Source organism: Panthera tigris, chromosome B1 (assembly GCF_018350195.1).
Source record: "Panthera tigris isolate Pti1 chromosome B1, P.tigris_Pti1_mat1.1, whole genome shotgun sequence".
NCBI classification, from domain to species: domain Eukaryota; kingdom Metazoa; phylum Chordata; class Mammalia; order Carnivora; family Felidae; genus Panthera; species Panthera tigris.
The window spans coordinates 125588333-125608411 of record NC_056663.1 but is presented as its reverse complement, the minus strand read 5'-3'; the positions used below and the strand labels follow the sequence as shown (position 1 = coordinate 125608411).

Sequence of the window (20079 nt, the reverse complement as noted above, 5' to 3'; positions counted from 1 at the left end):
AGTCTCTCTCTCTCCCCCTCTCTCTGCCCCTTCCCCACTTGTGCTCATGTGCATCCTCTCTCTCAAAAATAAATAAATCTTAAAAAGAAATGATCTATAATTTGCTGAACTTTACGATTTAGTAATATGGTTAACATAAATTCTTTAAGTTGCATGTTTAAAAATATACTTCTGGTTTGAATTTTGCATTAGATTAACATGGACACACAGTATTTTAGATTAAAAGGATAGAATTGAGTGACAATAGAATTTAGTTTTGGGGAAGTATTCAATGTTAGTGTTAGAACATATTTCTTATATTTAATCTGAATTTACTTTTATTCTATCATTTCCTGAATTAATTTATTTTCCTCATGCAGTAACTGATATTCTTTGAACACATACCTCTAATTTATATAGCTGTTCATCATATTTTATCTTTTAATGCTTATTCTTTTATTTTTTTCATTAAAGAATGGTTACTTGAATTTTTATGTATGTGTTTATGCAGATACTGAGTCAATTGAGGTAACCTAAAGCTGTCACATTAGTGCTTGGCATATGATAAGCACTCTACAATAAAAGAAGGAGCCACAAACATACATAAACACAATTATTTTCTCCAACTAGATTATAAACTTTGTGTTAATAACTCTGTGAACATGGGATCTTGTTTGTCTTGTACATCTTCTTCTCCCCAGTGCCTAGCACAGAGTCTGGCCTATAGTAGGTTATTAATAAAAACTTGTTGTGGTGGGTCATATAGATTGGGGACAAAGATGAAGAAAGTAGAGATTATTTCAGTAACTTGTGTTAAGAGTGAACGCATTTCCCCCCTGTTACCTATTTATGCACGGTGACATTAGCATTTCTTACAAATACCAAGGGAGTATGGTTCTTACAGGTAGATCAAGTGTAGGGAGGTACAGAATTTAGTCCAGATGCACTGGCATGGCTGTCTTGGTTCTTTTTGGCCATTTTCCATTCTTCCTGGGTATGTGCAGGCCACATCAGTTGGACAGTGTTTTAAATATCATCTGTGGTCTTCAGTGAGTGTTTGGAAGAAAAGTAATTCAAATTAAGCTGTATAGACAAAAATATGTACACACACACACAGATATATATATATGAACATTACTATGTCTAATTTTAAGCAATGACGGAAATTTTAGCATATATTCAATTTAAACCATTTACATGTTGAAGAACTTACATAAATCAGTATGCTATGTTTTAACATTACTAAAAATAAGATATCTTAACATTTAAGATGTTGCTTTTTCTAGTTTCAAATGATAGGTGTGGTAATGAAAGTACATTATTTGGCTTTATGATATTTATCTACTTGCAAGTTTAGTTGGTAATTCAAATATTTTACAGGGTCATGAAAATCAGTAGTATTTTCCTCTTGTAATGACAGGCACCATATTAAAATTATCACGTTCCACATGCCTTATTTTTTTGATCATTGTTGTATTTGTCCTCCTTAAAAGAAAGGGCATAGCAGCTACTACACTATATAAAGGTAATTTTATACTTGCCAATTGATCTTCCCTTGGGGGCTACTGTACTTTTTATAAATAGCTTGCTGACTTCGAAGAAACATACTTCTGTTCTTAGGAACTCATCTGGAAAGGGCATTTCTTTGGGGATATGGAGACCATGTGTGGAATTTCAGCTACAGGGAAAATTCTGGGTTTTAGACAAAGAAATATTGGGTGGTTTAAAATTGAGAGTCCATTTGTGAAAAATCGGTTTGCTTTTAATAGTTCTATTTTGTTTTTAGAGCTTAATACATTATAGACCCATGGTCCCCAGTCTGGAGTTTTCAGACTCCTAGGGACCTGCAATGCAGATTGGTACCAATAGTCATATTACCCTGGTCATAAGTACTGATTTAAAGTAGTGTATGATTGATTTATTAAAAACGAGCAAATGTTTGTTACCTAAAAAGGGTAATTTGTTTACTTTACCAAACTTGGAATTCATGGAGTAAAAGTAACAGAAAGTCCCCTTCGGAGAGATTCATGCCAACTTGAAGCCTCACCGATACAACTGTCACATATGTGAGATTGATAACTCCAGAGATTTTTATTGATTGAATTAATAAATTCAGTTGTAAATCTAAGAATTCAAAATACTTAATAGCTGAATTTTACCTTATGGTGAATCTCAAAGTTTGGTAAACTACTTTTCATCCCACATTACATTTTTGGATGAAAGGTGCAAGTGGTTTTATGATACTTCTATGACGAGAATATCTGTGGGGGCTGGTGTAGCTTACATATATATGGATGTGTGATGCTGAATCCGTATTTCTTTCTTTTTTTTTTTTTTTAACGTTTATTTATTTTTGAGACAGAGAGAGACAGAGCATGAACAGGGGAGGGGCAGAGAGAGAGAGGGAGACACAGAATCTGAAACAGGCTCCAGGCTCTGAGCGGTCAGCACAGAGCCCGACGCGGGGCCTGAACCCACAGACCGCGAGATCATGACCTGAGCCGAAGTCGGCTGTTCAACCGACTGAGCCACCCAGGCGCCCCTGAATCCGTATTTCTTAAAGTAACTTTCATTGTATTTAGATTAAGAGGTACCCAAAATAAGCTCTGCTGTTTTCAGTGCCAGTGTTATTTTTTCTTTTTTTCCTGTTTTTCTCCCCGACTTTGGATGGTGTGGGGAGGAGAGGTCATGGTTAGACCAGCAGCACAGGCCGCCATCAAACTTGAAACATTCTGAACAGATAGCACACCCCGCCCACCATTTCTTTCACATCACTGTAAAAGCTCCCAAGTTGTTACCTGAAGACTGAATTTTGTACAAGTTCATTTTGAAACATTTTGAACCATTAAAGTATTAAATGAATTACTATAGAATTGCCACAGTTTATGGTACAACTTAGTTTTTAACAAAGCTTTTGTTTATCACATTCTTAAATGGCTGAAGTATGCTGATAAGAAATTTCTCAGTCATTGTGGCGATTTACAGCCCTTTTTTGCGGGATGGTGTTTAAAATACCTAACCTAAATTTTTCTTAATGCAAGTTCAAGTTACTCTTTCTTATTCATTGTGTACTTGAAGGAAAGTAACTGAGTTACTTGTGTTTCCTCTGGGCTGCATTCATATGTTTGGGGTCATCTGTGAAGTTCTTTTCATGCTAGTGCTGTCTTCCTTCAAACCCCATGCTGCCTCGTCTATAACAGTCCTTGAGTATCCTGAAATGATAAAAAAAAAAAAAAATTATTATGTTACCCTACTGTAAGTCTCTTATGAAGGAGAAGTTATATGAAAGTTTTTTATGAAAGACTTTAACAGCCACATTTTCAAAAATAACAATTTCAATATGGAAATGCTTAGGCATGACTGTACCAGGAATAGTGAAATGGTAGATTCTTGTACAGACATGTGGCATCACTAGGAAGACCACAGCTACAAATACAAGTTAAAAATATTTGTATTAGCAATTCAAAAATAAGTGCTTTTAAGATAATGGGTGTGACTGTTTTAAAAAAGTTCTTATTTATTTATTTAAGAGAGATAACAAGGGGAAGGGCAGAGAGAGATGAAGAGAATCCCAAGTAGACTCCATGCTGTCAGCGTGGGGCTTGACGTGGGGCCCGATGTGGAGCTCGAACTCATGAACTGCGAGATCATAGCTTGAGCTGAAACCAAGAGTCAGATGCTTAACCAACTGAACCACTCATGTACCCTATGTGTCTTTTCTTAACATGTTGATTGCTTTTGACAAAGTTTTGTTTTGCTTGGAGCTTTGTCAGAAGCAATCAACATGTTAACATAGTTGTGTGTTCTTGAAGAATTCATTGCATATTAATTTTTTTCCTAAAATGCTATGTATTTATGTAAAATGGAATAAGGTTCTAGACTCATATAATTATAAATGTGTACTTCACCCTCATGAGTCTCTAGTCATTCATTCAAAAGGTGTGAGGGACCCAGGGAAATGCTTTGTTTGGAACTCTCCTTTGTGTTGCAGTTGACATAAGTTTCTCAGCCCATAAAAAGCATGTGCAAGCCAAAAATGTGATCACTTATTTTGAAAAAGAGGACAGTCCTAGGTGCTTTTCTTGAGAACCTTTGCTCCAAGCTAAGCTTTTTTTTTTTCTTTTTTTAACGTTTATTCATTTTTTGAGACAGAGAGAGACAGAGCATGAATGGGGGAAGGTCAGAGAGAGAGGGGGACACAGAATCCGAAACAGGCTCCAGGCTCTGAACTGTCAGCACAGAGCCTGACTCGGGGCTCGAACTCACAGACCGCGAGATCATGACCTGAGCCGAAGTCAGATGCCCAACCGACTGAGCCACCCAGGTGCCCCTAAGCTAAGCTTTTAAATATAGGGCCTGTTTTCTGATGCATCAGTAGTTTTTGTGTCTGTTTTTTTTTGTTTGTTTGCTTTTTTTTTGTTGTTGTTTTTTTCCTCTGTCTATTCAGTTTTTCTTATACTTTAATGTAATTGATAAGGACAAGCGATTCAGTTGTTTCTCAGAATCCATCTAAGGTGTCTTGAATGGTGCAAGCTAAAATAATCTCAGTGAGAAAATAAATCTAAGCAAATTATCCGTTGCTAGCAAATCATTGTGGGTGACTACCAAAGACATCCTTTCTTCATCTTCTTTAAGTGGAATCCCATATCATGTAAAGATTGTGTTATTTTAGAATACATGGTGGGGGGGGGGCGGTGATCATGCCAAACATTTATAGAGCACTTATCTAGCAGTTACGTTACTTGCCTTATCTTTTATTTTTAAGTCTTTTAACCATCTGAGGAAGCACACATTATTCATACCTTTATTTTACAAAACAGAAATCAGAGCCATAGAGAGGTGAATTACCTTGCTTAAGGTCACACAACGATTAGGTAGTAGAGCCCATATTTTATATCAGGTTTCTTTGACTTTACAGCAATTGCTGTTAAGTTTCACTGGTGTTCACATGAATCTTTTCAAAGGTGGATTATAACCATTAAAATGTGTCCAGGACAGACCTTCAGAGAAGCTCTCCCTATCTCTTTTCTAATAACATATTTATCTGCATTTCCTCTTTATTTTCCATTCTTTAGAGTTAGCTAGATGTGTGGGATGTGAAAGTGAGCCATATGTAGAATCTCTACTTGGTGTTATTTAAATGTCAACATGGTAATGAGAAATTGATGGGGCCAAGTACTTCAGACTTGCCAGTATCATGATGTTCATCAGTAATAAGCAAATGAGCGTGGTTAGCCTGTGTGCTCTAGAATGATAGAAAATACAAAAACACTGTCATGTACTTAGCAAAAACTGTATGAGTAATAACACCCAGAAAGTAGAGGGTAATGCTAATTTTTTTGGTAACCACCTTCAACTTCAACTAACAGGAAAGTCTACTTTTATTCTCCGGGTGCCAGTTACCAGTGAAGAAGAGGAATTTGCATTTCTGCATTGGTGATACTTGTGACTTTGAGATCAACATTGCCTTCTGGTCTCCTGTGTGTTGTGTTCTTTTCAGCATTAATAAATTTATTTAAAATAAAGTTATGTTAATGGATCAAATGAGTTCTTGTGCTTGGCAGTGAAATAATCAGATTCGAACTTATATTTAAAATTTGGAGAGGCTTCCCATTAAAAATAGCATTTGGTTGCATTTGCTGACATAGCCTCTTCTAATTTTCTGCTAAGAGATTAATGAAGACCTAGAAACAAACTCAGTAATGGGGGGAAAAAAAGACTGATACTCAATTGCTAGAAATTTTGATGCATTTCCCCCATCTACAAGGAACTAGACTAGGAAAAACAGGATTATCTAATGAAACTAATCAGTATAAAGTAGCAAATGTAGTTTGCTCCTTTTGTAACATCATCTGCTTGCTCAGACACCCACGATCTTGAAACATCGAGGAAATGGGGCAGCTCTCCATCTGCTGCAAGGGCGGCTGTTTTTCTGAGGAAGCTATAATATTACCATCATTTATGCTTCTGTTCTCGTAGTTTTTCTGTCTGTCCAGCAGCTTTAAGAACAAAGAAAACAGCAAGAACATTAAAGATTAGGTTAGTGGGAGCTGCAGACCACTGCATCCTGAAAGGAAGATGTCTCCCAGGTAATGGACTCAAAGTGGGAGTGGAGAACCGAATGGTAGGCCTTTTAGATTTCAGGTGATCCTTTTTCAGATTGGCAATCTGTTAGGAGAAGGTTCCTTTGCCATCCAGAAGACAAGCTTTATATTAATGCCTGATGGCCACTGAGAATTGGACTTTTGACTCTTCCTATGAATCTATATCTCTGCTACAGCACTGTGAAGGGATTTCTATAACCATCCAAGAGCACAGTGAGCCAGGCCAAGCCTTCTTTGGATGGTGGACACTGTCACCAGCACAGGAAGAGGCAACAGAAAACCTGAACACCATTTGATTTGTTAACTGATACTGTACTTCAGGGTAAGGGCCTATCTTTCTGAAAATGCATGAGAAAAGCACATTTTAGGGAGTATTTACAAAACTAGAACATTTAGAAAACAGTTTAACATAACATAAGGTAGTAGGTAGGGTATCTGTGAACCTGCTGCAGACAGCTGCAAGGAGAGAACTAACTCATATTTCAGGCAAGATTGCAGGAAACAAAAAACTGGGAAAGTGGGATTCAACTCTGCAGAGGAGGCAAGAAGGAAGAATTCATGTTTTGAAGAACTAAATCAATGATGTGAAGAACCAGCTTCAGGAACTTAGATTTCAAAGAAAGATCAAGAATAAAAAACAGATAAAAGATAATAAATATGGGGAAGGAGAACTGAAGTCCAGTCTAGGAAAGATAAATACAAGTGGCTGATAAAAATAAGAAAAAAAAATCAGCCTGTTTTGCAAAGAAATGGAAATAAAAATGAGTTTTCACTTTATGCCAATCAAATTAACTAACATATATTAAACAAGTGAACCCCCCCGTTTTTTTTAAGTTTACTTAATTGGTTTTGAGAGAGAGAAAGAGGGCACATGTGAGCAGCAGACAGAGAGGGAGAGAGAGAATCAATCCAAGCAGGCTCCACGCTCAGTACGGAGTGCAACATGGGTCTTGATCCCACAACTGTGAGATCATGACCTAAGCCAAAATCAAGAGCTGGACGTTCAACTGACTGAGCCACCCAGGCACGCCCAAAATACCCTTTTGATAGAAGCTCAGTGGAAAAGTCCTGTTTGAAATGTATAGTCATTTCGATAGTTTGGTAACATTTTCTTAAAAAGGTTAGTGCTTTATCTAAAGGTTACAATCATGGATATGTGATAAGATTTGCTTATAAGGATAACAAATAGGAAAAATTTTGATAAACTATGAGACAGTTAGTGATAATTTATAGCCCTAAAATCATGGTTTTGAAACTAATGATATGGAAATATCCTTCCAATATAATGTAGTTTCAGTGTATCCCAAGCTGAGAGCTAATAATGAAGAAGGAAGATGTATTTAGTGGGAAGTAAATGTGGAAATATGTTTGCTCTCCATATGACTTACTTCCCAAATCATTTCTTATGAATTAAGTCCTAGTAAATGTTAGCACCTTATAGGTCTGAGAAAGCTGCCATAGATTTCTGCTAACATTGCCTAAACCTTTTTATACTGTTTTAAATATCACAGAACATTGCTTTTAGTGGAACAGATATTAACATTATATTAACATCTACCAGAAAAATGTTATTTCAATACCAGTTTGGGAAACAATATGTTAAATAAAAAAAAAATATATATGTGAAATTGAAGTAAATACACCAAATAATTTAAAATGATCTCTGAATGGTGAAATTGTTATATACTTATATGTCACTCCTAAATTTTTCTTCAACAGGAATTTCTTTAATAAGAATGCAATACCTTTTTTTTAATAGAACGTACAGCAAATGTATTTAAAAAGGAGAAATTTGAAGAATTCTGCCCATAAAATTCAATAGTCATTAGAGGGCATAAAATAGAGCCATTGTGATGGAATTCATGTCATGATTGTATGCTGTTACAGGATTTTAGAATAGACATTTATTTTTATGTATGTATATATTTTAATGTTTATTTATATTTGAGAGAGTACGAGTGTGGGAGAGGCATAGAGAGAGGAGGGAGGACACAGGATCTGAAAGCAGGCTCCAGGCTCTGAGCTGTCAGCACAGAGCCCTGTGCAGCGCTCGAACCCATGAACTGCAAGATCACGATCTGAGCTGAAGTTGGACGTCTAACCGACTGAGCCACCCAGGCACCCCGGCATTTAGTTTTTAAGGTGTAAGGAGATATTTTGACCAAGTATTCCATCTTGCACAGAATTAGTTCCTCCTTTATTGTGAATGAGTTCCAATAGACCAAAAAAAGTAAGTTATCCTGAGCCAAAGTAGAGTGAAAATAGTTGTTGTTTCTTTATTTTGTTTTAATCAAAGAACTGAATACAACCCTTATCTTACTTGTCATTAACCCCAACCAAGTGAAAAATGGGACAGGGAGGTTAGTCCCTGTGATGGTTGAAAGTGTGTGTGTGTGCGAGCCTGTATGCATGCACACACATGTATGTGTGTTTAATCTTTCTTCCTCCTCATTTTCTTCATTTTTTAATACATCAAAGTAAAAGACACTGTAATCCTATCTCTTCAGAATCTTTCTTCCACCTCTCCCAAATCAACCTAAATTCTTCTAATTATTCACAGATGAGATTAAGTCCAAAAGAATTTTTGTTCGTTGTTGTCCTGTTTCTCTTCTTTGTTTTTCTTATAGAGATGACTACCTTTCTTTTGTGGCTATGTTAATAGATAAGCATGTTCACATAGTTGGCTATTGCCATAATCATATTATTTTATTAATGCAAGAATTTTAGACTAACAGAAGCAAATCTGGAAGTGATTTAGATCATGGCCTTTTTGAAGAATTTGAATTGTGCCCCCATCAGACTGTCTAGAGCAAGTTACATTGGGAGGTGTGAGAAGTAAGCATCAAGAGGCTATACTTTGTTGGAATGGGTAGTATTCACTGTAAGTTGTAAAGTTGAAAGAAATGCATGTTCTGGTTAATCTTTTTATTAAAAAAACGGCTTTTATATTTCTCAATTATTCAGGTTCACTGTTTTGATTTAAACCGAAGACCATAGCGCACACTGTTAATGCCCTTCCCATGAGGGATACTTTTATACTGACAAGTCCATAAAGCAGCCTTATTTTATGGACTGTTGTGTGTTTAAGAACACCCCCACATTAATTTGCTAGGTGAGACATAATTTCAAAATACCTGTACATATTTATTTGTGGAACATTCAAAGATAGAAAGTACTGGAATACTCATATGGTCAACTCCTGCATTCTTGATTTGGTGAACACTTTGATCAGTGTAGTGTGGCAGTTTTGCAGACGCATCTCAAACCAGGTGGCATAAAGATGATAAACCTTAAAACAACTGGGTTCAGTATACATTTTTTTGTAGAGTTAATATGCAGCAATACTCAGTACTAATACTTAAGATATCTGTGAAAATAACAAAACATTTTTTAGTTATTTTGGCCCAGTCTGTGAGCAAATTATTTAATAAGGGTGTTGTGGTTAGGATTTCAAAAGCAAATCATTTCCATTTTATCATGAAAAATCCTTCTCTTTCTGGGTTTCCAGGCTCTTGGTTAATGATTTGTATTGTGATCAGGGTGGTTTTGGGGATTTTCATCTGTAACTAATTAGAACTTGGTTTTTTGATTTGAAATTCCACCTCCTTGGTTAAACTTCCTAATTGGGCTAAGAGAAGCACTTTTTTTTTTTTTGCCCCTTTTCTCCCTTTACAAATGATTCCCTAACACTTCCTAAACTAAGTGGAAGTACTTCTGATGAAGGTAGAAATTGAAGGTTGAAAGAATTTAATTAACGAGGCAGTTATTTCATTTTGTATATAGATGTTTTTCACCACGGGGAAATCTTTGGTTTCTTTTGGGTACGGAGGAAATAAAGTACGGTCTGAGAATTAGCTGATAAATGCTACAAACTTGAAGAGCCAAAGCTGTATATCTAGAAGCATTTGGAGATCCAGAAATATTCAGATGATGAGCAAATATTATTTCCAAAATAGTCATCAGATATTATAGAATGACATATACATAATCTCAGGGCAGTTCTTGAAGACAAGGGCCATTTCTTATTTGTTGTTTTAATGCCTAGCTTTTGAATATCAGGTTCACATAATAGGTTTGCTTTAATTTAGATCAAGAAAATTTAAAAACTGAGGCATAAGTATTCATTTGATTAATTGAATTGTTTATATCTATCAGTCTCAGTGTAACCAGGCATATGCCTTTTTTTTTTTTTTTAGTTTAAGAAGTTGTCTGCTACTTATCGATCTTACTTTCTTTTTTTAATTTTCAGAGGAGTTTGCTCTTCTTCCTGTTAAGCATTTAGGTTACAGCAGATTTGGTTTTATAATAGTTCAAACCAACTTTGGAATTTGGCAGACCTGGATCTTCTTGATTGTAGGCATTTCTGGTGCCATTCCATGCAACAAGAAGTTCTTGGACCAAGTCTACCTAAAGACCAAGTTCATACGTCTGTCTGTTTCATAGATCCCATTCTGTTTCATTCCATTCTGTTCTTTATTCCTTCACATAAGTGTATGTTTTTCACTTCTGGCTTGAGAGTTATAGATAGTATGGTGCAGTGATTATGGGAAAAGGTGCTGCAAATAAAGTGGGTTCAAATCCTGGTTCTGCTCTTTACTAGCTGGATGATCTAGGGTTAAGTTGTTTAATACCTCTGTGTCTCAGTTTCCTGATGTGTAAAGTTGGGATAACAGAATAACTTACCTCTCAGAGCTGTTAGACGATTAAATGTGATAATACATACGAGGTGCTTAGAACAGTGTGTGGTGTGTAACTGAATTCTTTGTCTATCTTTGAAGGCTGATTTGAACTTGATATCACCTGCTTCACCCCAGAGTATTTTCTGACCCAGTTTGGTGTTCGTATTCCACTTCAACCAAGGTTGAACTTATCCTTTGGTATGCCTCACCTGCGCCCTTTGAAGTCTTGGGTACTCTCCACACAACCACCTGAATTCTGTCTACCTTGTCAAGCCTCCTGTTCTACCTTTTTCTTATTACCGAGGTAAAGACATGGTGCTTGAACTCACAAAACACATATCACCAACCTAGATTGCAAACTTTGTGACTGTAGACAAATAATGATTTTTGATATTCCATAAGTACTCTTTGTTACTGCACAGAGCAAAAAAGTTACCCGGTAAACCCATGCCAGTTGTAAAATTGCAGCTAATCTATTTTCTGAATGAGAAATTTAGAAATGATCTAAATTGATATAAGTGAGCAGACTTCAGCGATTTACAGTTTCATTCGTGTGTTAGGAGTAATCCGAGGTCGTTTCACATCGTGTATTCCCTGAGCCTGTTGTTTGAATAAAATAGGATTATCTTAAGCCAAGTGTCAGGCAGGTAGGTAAGCAGTTTGTATTTACTGCTTGTTAGACTTTAGTTATGAGGAAACTATATATTTCAGTGGAGATAGTAATAGTGGTAACTGTGTAGTGCCTGTGTCCACGTAATACCTATCGACCAGTACTTCATCATGGCTGAAAAAGGCTTAAAAAAAAAAAAAAAAAGAGGACTTAGAACATTGTAAATTTCAGACACATTTTTTTAATGCAAGATTTTAGTGTAGAAATGGTGCTTCTAGATAGTTGACCGACTCTCTCAGGCTCTGGAGGATATTATTTGGTGCTGGTGACCACAAGAAGTGAAGCAGGACAGTGAAGGACCCTGTTCTTGGCAACATGGAATGGTGAATAACAGTATTAGGATTTTCTTTTCCACAAACATTCTAGGATGTTCAGGCTATTCACAGTGAAACGTGAAGAAAATAGTAGTACTCAGAATTTACTTTGCAGTTGCTATTTGGTTTCTAGTTTAGGTTGTGTATTCTCCTTTAATGTTTCATTTTGACATAATATATTTTAACATGGACTTTTCTTGCAGAGAAACATTTTATGATATAATTTTTCTCAAGTTCTAGGAGACAACGTGGCTGTGTTTTATTTACTCGAATCATTTGTGATGAGAACCAGACTCAAACTTATTTCAGAAATTTTGTTAATTATACAAATAAAAGGGGCAGATATCTTTTTGATTCATCTACACATTTCAGAGTTGCTCCATATTACATTCATGAAACCGTTTCTAAATAATCATACAGCATCTTCTAATATTGGTATGTATTTCATACTTGCCCATTAGAAGTTGTATTTAATTACACGACTACACAGTAATGGGTGGTTGTCAGGCAGAATGAGATTTCAGTACATGGTAATGAGGTTAAAGGTAATGGAAGGTAGATTCAAATATACATGATGAATTGTATATTTGAATTGTTTCTATACATATTATAGATTTTAGTTAATATCCTATTGGTATTTATAAAACAAAGAAAAGTAAAGAAAGATAGTAGGTCAGGTTATGTTTTTAGTTTTCAACATTTTTAATGGGCAAAATTCAAGGAATATGTGCTGCAGTAGCAATACTGCAAAGAAACAATTGTCTGTGGTTCAGGTGCCTACCACTGTAATTACTGGAATCCAGTTTTCAGAAGACCTTCTCCCATTTTGCATCTCCTTATGGCAGGTTGAGAATAAATGGTGGCAGGTGGGAAGATGTCAGAATAAAAATCAGAATTAAGGAAGATTGCAATTATTTAAAAAAAAGTCAACAGCAAGGTACCCTTTAAAGGATTTGAGGTGTGGGGAAGAATAGAGATGGAGGATTGGGAAATCATTTTGGATATTAAGGTGACCTGAATCCCATAGGAAGGAAGTGCTTATTAGCTACTGTTTCTGAGCCATTTTAGTTTTTTGTGTGTTTTTTAGAAATGGATCCTTTATTAAGAGTCAGAGTCTTATTAAAGGACTTAAATTGCACTTATGCAGATAATTTCTTAGAATTTCTTCAAGGTGTATTAGGGACTTGACTTCTCTATTACTGCATTTGACAAAAGAGGTATAAGCTCAAGGTGCCTTTTTGTTTTGAAAATATTAGGGCAAGAGGATAAATGTCAACAAAAACTCAAACTTGCCTGATTCCCTTTTAGCCAGTTTACTTAAATCATGCTTAAAATTATAAATAAGGTCAACATGTAAGAAATCAACTTACTACTTTTTTCTATTTAAATACATATTTTTACATTATACATGAGAAAATAGTTTAGTGGTATTTGAGGTTTGTTTTATGATTTACAAACATTACATTTGAATACAATGTGGAGTTTTATTTTTAAAAATTTTTTTTAATGTTCATTTTTGAGAGAGACAGAGTGTGAGTGGGGGAGGGGCAGAGAGAGGGGGAGTCACAGAATCTGAAGCAAGCTCCAGGTTCTGAGGTCTGCACAGAGCCCATCACGGGGCTTGAACCTGCAACTGTGAGATTGTGACCTGAGCTGAAGTCGATTGCTTAACCGACTGAGCAACCCAGGCACCCCCTATAGTGGGGAATTTTAAGGAATGATCAGGTTTTATGTGTATATTCTCTATCAATTCAGAAAAATGTAGATTTTTATTTGTTAAAGCTAGTATAAACATGCAGCATATAGTTCAACACATGAATCTGCTCATGCTGTTTCTTAATATCTTTCAATGGTTCCCATTGTCTTCAAGATGACATCCAGTATCTGTCTTTGAAGCCTCATCTTCATTCGTTTACAGAGCTTGTGTTTTCCCCTCGTCTGCTCCCTCTCCCATTTCTAATAAGGATTACGTCACTCTCTATCAACTCAAGCTCTCTACATCTGAATATCCTTGTAGCTTTTCAAAGGCTGACCATTTCTTTTCTTCAACTGCATGAATACAGGTCATGGGCCACCAGCTTTCTGCTTCATATTAACATCCACCTATATTCCCATATAGTCATATTGCCTTCCCTTCTTTCTGAGTGTAAGCCTCCTCTCCAAATTGAAATAATATTCAATGATTTTCTACTTTCACTCTCCCTTTCCCTCTTTCTCTGCTAACTCCTTTTTTTTTTTTTTTTTTATAAACTCTTTTCCCTTAGCAAAACCCTTCTTTGACCCATTGTCAGCTTCTAACTGCTGCCCTAACTCTCCTTCTGGAAAGAACTTGTGTGTGTTCCTGACCACCCATTCATTGTTTATTTCACTGTCTGAAGCTGGAATTGCTTTCACCAAATCACTAATGACTACTGATTTGCCAGATTCCCCAAACACTTGTTTCAGGTGCTGGCATATTCCCTGTATCCAATGAAAATGACACTTTTTATTAATATTATCCTCTCCTCATTTATTTATATGGCTTCCCCTTTGCTAGGTTCTTTTCCTGGCTCTTCCACATGCCTTGTAAATGTGTTCACTGAGGTTCAGAGAAACTGCTTTATCTCTTACTCCAGCATGATTTACTCTTTGGACTGATGCCCCATTCACAAGCACGCCTCAAAACACAGAACAGGTTTCCCACCTTAAGTCTTGACCCTCATTAAAGGCTTCAGTCTTTTTGTTTATTTCATAATACCTCCCAAACTCAGTATGCCCAATTTGAACTCATGATCAGTTCCGTAAAATTTAGTCTTTTTTTTGTTGTTGTTGTTATTTATTACCTATAAGTGACATCCCTACACAGGACATTACCAGATATACAAACACTGAAACCAGGAATCTGGGAACAAATCTCTAATTCTTGCTGCCTGTAGTATCTTAATCTTGAGTCTTCTCTTTATTCCTACATTTTATGTCTTGCCTAAATATCATCTCAGTTTTCACCAAGAATAGCCTTAGTGTAGCCTCCCTGCCTGCCTCTCAGGCTTTGGCTATCTATATTTTGTTATTTTTGTTTTGTTTTGTTTTGTTTTGGGGCAAATTGAAAATACTTGTTTATGAACCCTTTGGGACACAAAATTTTTCATAACCTTCAGAAAGTGATTGACACATTGCTCAATACATGTTTATGGTTTAGGTATAATCATTGTAGTTTGGAAGACTAGTTCTAGTTGCATATTGAGATCATAATTTAACAGGATCATGATCTAACAGGATCACGTTTCCTTGGAAGGGACCAAGAAGTATTCTTTGTTTTCAGTGTTGAAGGATAAGCGTGACTTTAACAGTTGTACTTGAGAGAAAGACCATTCTAGGCAGAGGGAAGACCAAACACAAAAACAAAAACAGAAACAAAAACAAAAACAAAAAACCCAACAACAACAACCGAAAAAAACCCACAAACCCCCAAAAAACAAACAACAACAACAACAAAACCCACAATGCTTAATGCCATGATAGTAATAGGCAGGGTAAAAATATTCTTGGAGCATGAGAATCAATGTTTGAATTTATGAGAATACATATGACTTATTATTAACCAAAAGTATTGGATAAGAAGGTATTTATGTTCAACTAGTGACTTTATAGTTTATTCAGACAAATATTTCATTTTAGGGATTCCTGACTTGGCAGACTGGACATGATGGATTGAATGCTGGACTTGAATTTCTTCTGTAACTTCTAATTTCTTGTTCTGCTTGTTTACATAGTGGTATGATTTGCCATGGAGTGATTATTTAAAAGTTAAATGTTAGAGCACTCTGAGGAGTATGCTAAAAATCAGAGACTGTATCTTAAATTTCTCTAGAACCTCTTTTAATTAAAAAAGCTGTAATTTGTCTAAGTTAATTTCTTACTATCTTAGAAACTGGGAATGATAATTTGTGAATTTAATTTTATTTTTTCCATACTGTAAAAGATAAAACCTCCACAGCTTTTCTTTTAAAGTCTGGATTCATTATTCATATATTGTATGAAAACAATTTTACACTTTTTTTCTTCAAACCTTTTTCCTTTATATAACTAAGCACCAGAAGAAAGTCAAACTTTTCCTGTGATGCTAAAATTTCTTCCAGATCACATGTTGGAGTACCCTTTCCTTTTTTCTTTGAGGCCTTTCTTAAGTGATCAAATGTAGACTTTTAAGTATATATGGCCAGCTCTTTAATCTGAACTACTTTGTCTAAATCTGTGCTGTTCAGATAGCATGTATCTTCAGTGTTCAGCTTTGCATCTGGGCTATACTTCAACAGGTATAAAATAGATATATTTTTCTTACTCTTTTAGATTTGACTGAAATTAGAAGCGTGTTCCATATATATTGTGTGGGTTCAAAAGGCCCGTTTGATTTTGAAATACTCACTTTCACTCATTATAAAATAAATTGTGACTGTTTTTCTAAGTACAAAACCTTTTCCTAACAAATAACATTTTAATTTGTTATTTTCCTTGACCTCATGTAAGCGTTTCTTTTAAAAGTTTAGTTTTTAGGGGTGCCTGGGTGGCTCAGTGAGTTGAGCATTCGACTCTTGATTTTGGCTCAGGTCATGATCTCACACTTCATGGGTTTGAGCCCTGGGTCGGACTCTGTGCTGACAGTGCAGAGCCTGATTGCCTGCTTGGGATTCTCTCTCTCCCTCTCTCTCTGCCCCTCCCCTGCTTTCACTCTCTCTGATTCTCTAAATAACTTAAAAAAAAAAAGTTTAGTTTTTATAGAATGGTACATGTTTTATATATTATTGTCAGCCTTTATTTTTTCTAAAGGTGCAAAGCTGAATGAGTGATTGTAAAGAATAGTAGCACCTCTTTCTCTTTGAGTTCTGATCAGTATTTGTGTAAAGCAGAATATCTTTCAGATTGAATAAATTATTAGTAGTACTTTCAAGTGATATTTAGCAAGCCTTGTGGGTAATAGGGTTGAAAACATGTATTGTGTGTTTCAAAAGTTACGTTACTTATAGAAGCTACAGAGAAATTTAGATTTTAAGGAAAAGAAATTTATCTTATTGTCCTTAATAATAGCCTTTTAGGGGCGCCTGGGTGGCGCAGTCGGTTAAGCGTCCGACTTCAGCCAGGTCATGATCTTGCGGTCCGTGAGTTCGAGCCCCGCGTCAGGCTCTGGGCTGATGGCTCGGAGCCTGGAGCCTGTTTCCGATTCTGTGTCTCCCTCTCTCTCTGCCCCTCCCCCGTTCATGCTATGTCTCTCTCTGTCCCAAAAATAAATAAAAAAACGTTGAAAAAAAAAATAATAGCCTTTTAAAATTCTATTTTTATAAACTATGACCAGTCTTAACTAAATTTTTCTTTTAAACCTTTGGATAAAAATTCATGTTATGTGGATTCCTGCAGCATGAACTTAGTGCCGTATTTGGGCTTGTTTTTGTGATTTTCTTCCACTAAACTTGGAATGCTGTCTTGAGGAATAGGTTTTTGGCTTTCAAGGGCCATCACAGTCAAACACTAGTTCTTAATCACTGTGTCTGTGTAGTGTCTTGCTGATGTTGCTCTCAGTGTATTGACTTCCTTTTCTCTCTGTTTCCAGCCAAGATGTTTTGAAATGTTTCAACCAAACAAAAAACTACAGTGTTACCATTTGTGATAGAGAACATCTTTACTTGGTTATGCTATTTGCTGCGTGATGATTATGGAATTACTGTTATAATAGGAACCGTTAACTTTAAGCTTGTGCATGTTTTGGATTAATAGCATCCTTAGTATTTTTTTCTCTTCTCAGTGCCTTGGCTTGTCTTGTTAGGGAAGGAAAAGAAATGATTTAATGTTTTATCATTTAATTAAACTTTTCTTGAGTATGTGAGAGTAAATTTCAGTTTTTGTTACAATGAGACTTTTGTGTTACCTTTGCATTTGATATTCTTCCAGCAAACATTATCCTCTGTTAGCATAGCAAGTTGATAATTGTTCCACCATACTTAAAGGTCTTGCATTGGATTCTGACCTTACTCTGGGAACTTTTTTCTCTAAAACTGAGATGATGCAAAGAAGGGTAACATGACTCAGTTTGGGATTTCCCATGTCAGCGCTGGAAGGTGTCCTGTGGTAGGCTCTTGAAGAGCAGTTAGGGACAGTGGAAATAGCCTTAGATGAGGGGATGGATAGCCACAGTCCTCAAGTAGACTCTAGTTTACAAGGAGTTTCAGACACTTATCTGTAAATAGTGATGATCTGTGTGTGTGTGACAGAGGTATTCTGTTATCTATTACAGTACATATGAGCTAGGTATTATCCCCATTTTACAAATGAGGAAACCAAGGCTTGGAGAAGTAAGCAGCTTGCCCAAGATCATAAGGTCAGTAAATACAGAGCTGGCATTCATACCCGGGGACTATTTTGACTACAAGATTTGGCTCTTCACTGGCCTGCACTGTGTTCCATGTAAAGGACCATGTGCTTATTGTGAAGATTAAATAAATTAATGTGTATGTCTTTGTAAAGCTGTTATTCCTGATAGGGAATGAATATATGTGTAATATATGTGTGTGTGTGTGTGTATATATATATATATATATATATGGAACTTGGAACTGTTGGTTTTTTTCTGCTATTTCAAGGATTGGCATTGACTTCATAATTCTATATGTAAATATTTTCACCTTCAAGCTTATTAATATTTGTCAGTGTTCTGCTTGTTGATTTATGATGTATATATATTATTCATATATGTAAACATATATAAATATATATGTATACACACATACACTTCTAAAAAGGGAAGAGAATCTATGTTCTTCCCTTTGTGCCGTGGATTTGTTTTTTTCTGAAAAAAAAAAAAGTTTTACCTCAGAGTCTTCTTTTTAGGATTTTCTGGACTTCAGGATTTAATCATTTATTATATTACTCACTTATAATTGCATGCTGGAGAATAGGATCTTTAACACTCCACTGTTTTAAAAAAATAGTACAAGGTAAACACATATAAAAAAAAGATTGATTGCTTTAGTAAGGACACTGAATAGTCAAAAACTTTTCAAACAACTTGGTTTACTGTATACACAAGCTATTTTGAGTGTTGTGAATTACTGAAATACTTTAAGACCTTCTCTAGTTTGTATGCATTACTGAAATACCCAAAGGTTTGATCCTGGAATGCTTGAAAAACTTTAAATTGCAAGGAGAAAACCAATGAGTACTTACTCATGTTGTAACACTTTTCTGTAATTTCCCTCAATTTCTGAGGTTGTCCTCTGGTACCTTTTATTCACGTTAGGGATAGATTTTAAGTACTCTTGATTCCAAGTAATTTGTTTAATTGTCTTAATGCTATCTTTATAATGATTTTAAGCTGTGGCACTCTGTGAGCGAGTGCCCAGGGGCTGGATAATTGACATTCAGGCAGTGAGGTCTGCTTTCTCTTACTGGCCTCTTGGCAGCCTCTGTGACCTCACAAGGGCGTTTAAAAAAATCTTTTAACCTCTAGTAGCTTTGAAGGCAAAGCTGTAGGTTATGGTTTGGGAATTCAAAACTGATAATTTAAGTAAAACTGAATGTAAATATTTGTAGACAAAGCCTTCAGGTCTAAGCTAGTTGAAATATCTTCTAAAAGTATCAAGAGTTTTTTCAAAATTATTCTTTACAACTAACATCAGTATAGTATGAAAAGTCTCTATCAATATCACACATTTAGTAATGGTTACAAGTGTTTGTTTGAAATATAAGTTTTGAAATTCTATTTTTTGATTAAAGTTGAAGTATGTCACTGTATTAACCTTACTTTTCAGATGGGAAATACAGAAATTTCTCCTTTGTCTTTCATAATTAGTATGAATTTGTGAATCTGCTTTCTTATCATATTTAAGATTTATCTTTTATTAACAGTTAAGTGTTTCACATAGCCTCATGTAAATATTCAGCAATAAATGATGATTATTGGTTGCCTAGATAATTACTTATATATGCTTTCTGTGAGCAAAAAACTGAACTTTGGAGGAAGGATGTAAGAGATAATTTTCTTTAAAAATTTTTTTTAATGTTTATTTTTATTTTTGAGAGAGAGAGACAGAGAACAAGCAGGATAGGGGCAAAGAGAGAGGGAGACACAGAATCAGAAGCAGGCTCCAGGATCTGAGCGGTCAGCACAGAGCCTGACACGGGGCTCGAACTCACAAACTGGGAGATCATGACCTGGGCCAAAGTCGGACACTCAACTGACTGAACCACCCAGGAGCCCCAAGAGATAATTTCTAATTTCTCTTCCTAAAACATTTGGAGTGAAAAAATTTTACCTTGATACAATTCAAAGGTAATGTAAGTCCATACTGGCTTTTCTAGGTTAT

General features: G+C 35.7%; 1 protein-coding gene and 1 long non-coding RNA gene across 3 annotated transcripts in view; one reads left to right on the top strand and one right to left on the bottom strand.

Moving 5' to 3' along the window:
- The window catches only part of BMPR1B (bone morphogenetic protein receptor type 1B), a 412007-nt gene that overhangs the window by 83102 nt on the left and 308826 nt on the right, over nt 1-20079 (top strand). The gene's annotated exons all lie outside the window — the stretch shown is intronic.
- LOC122237987 lies at nt 820-19117 on the bottom strand. The gene is made up of 3 exons (XR_006216845.1): nt 18941-19117; nt 3075-3191; nt 820-1023 (listed from the first exon to the last, which is right to left on the bottom strand). It is a non-coding gene; the product is annotated as an uncharacterized LOC122237987 (long non-coding RNA).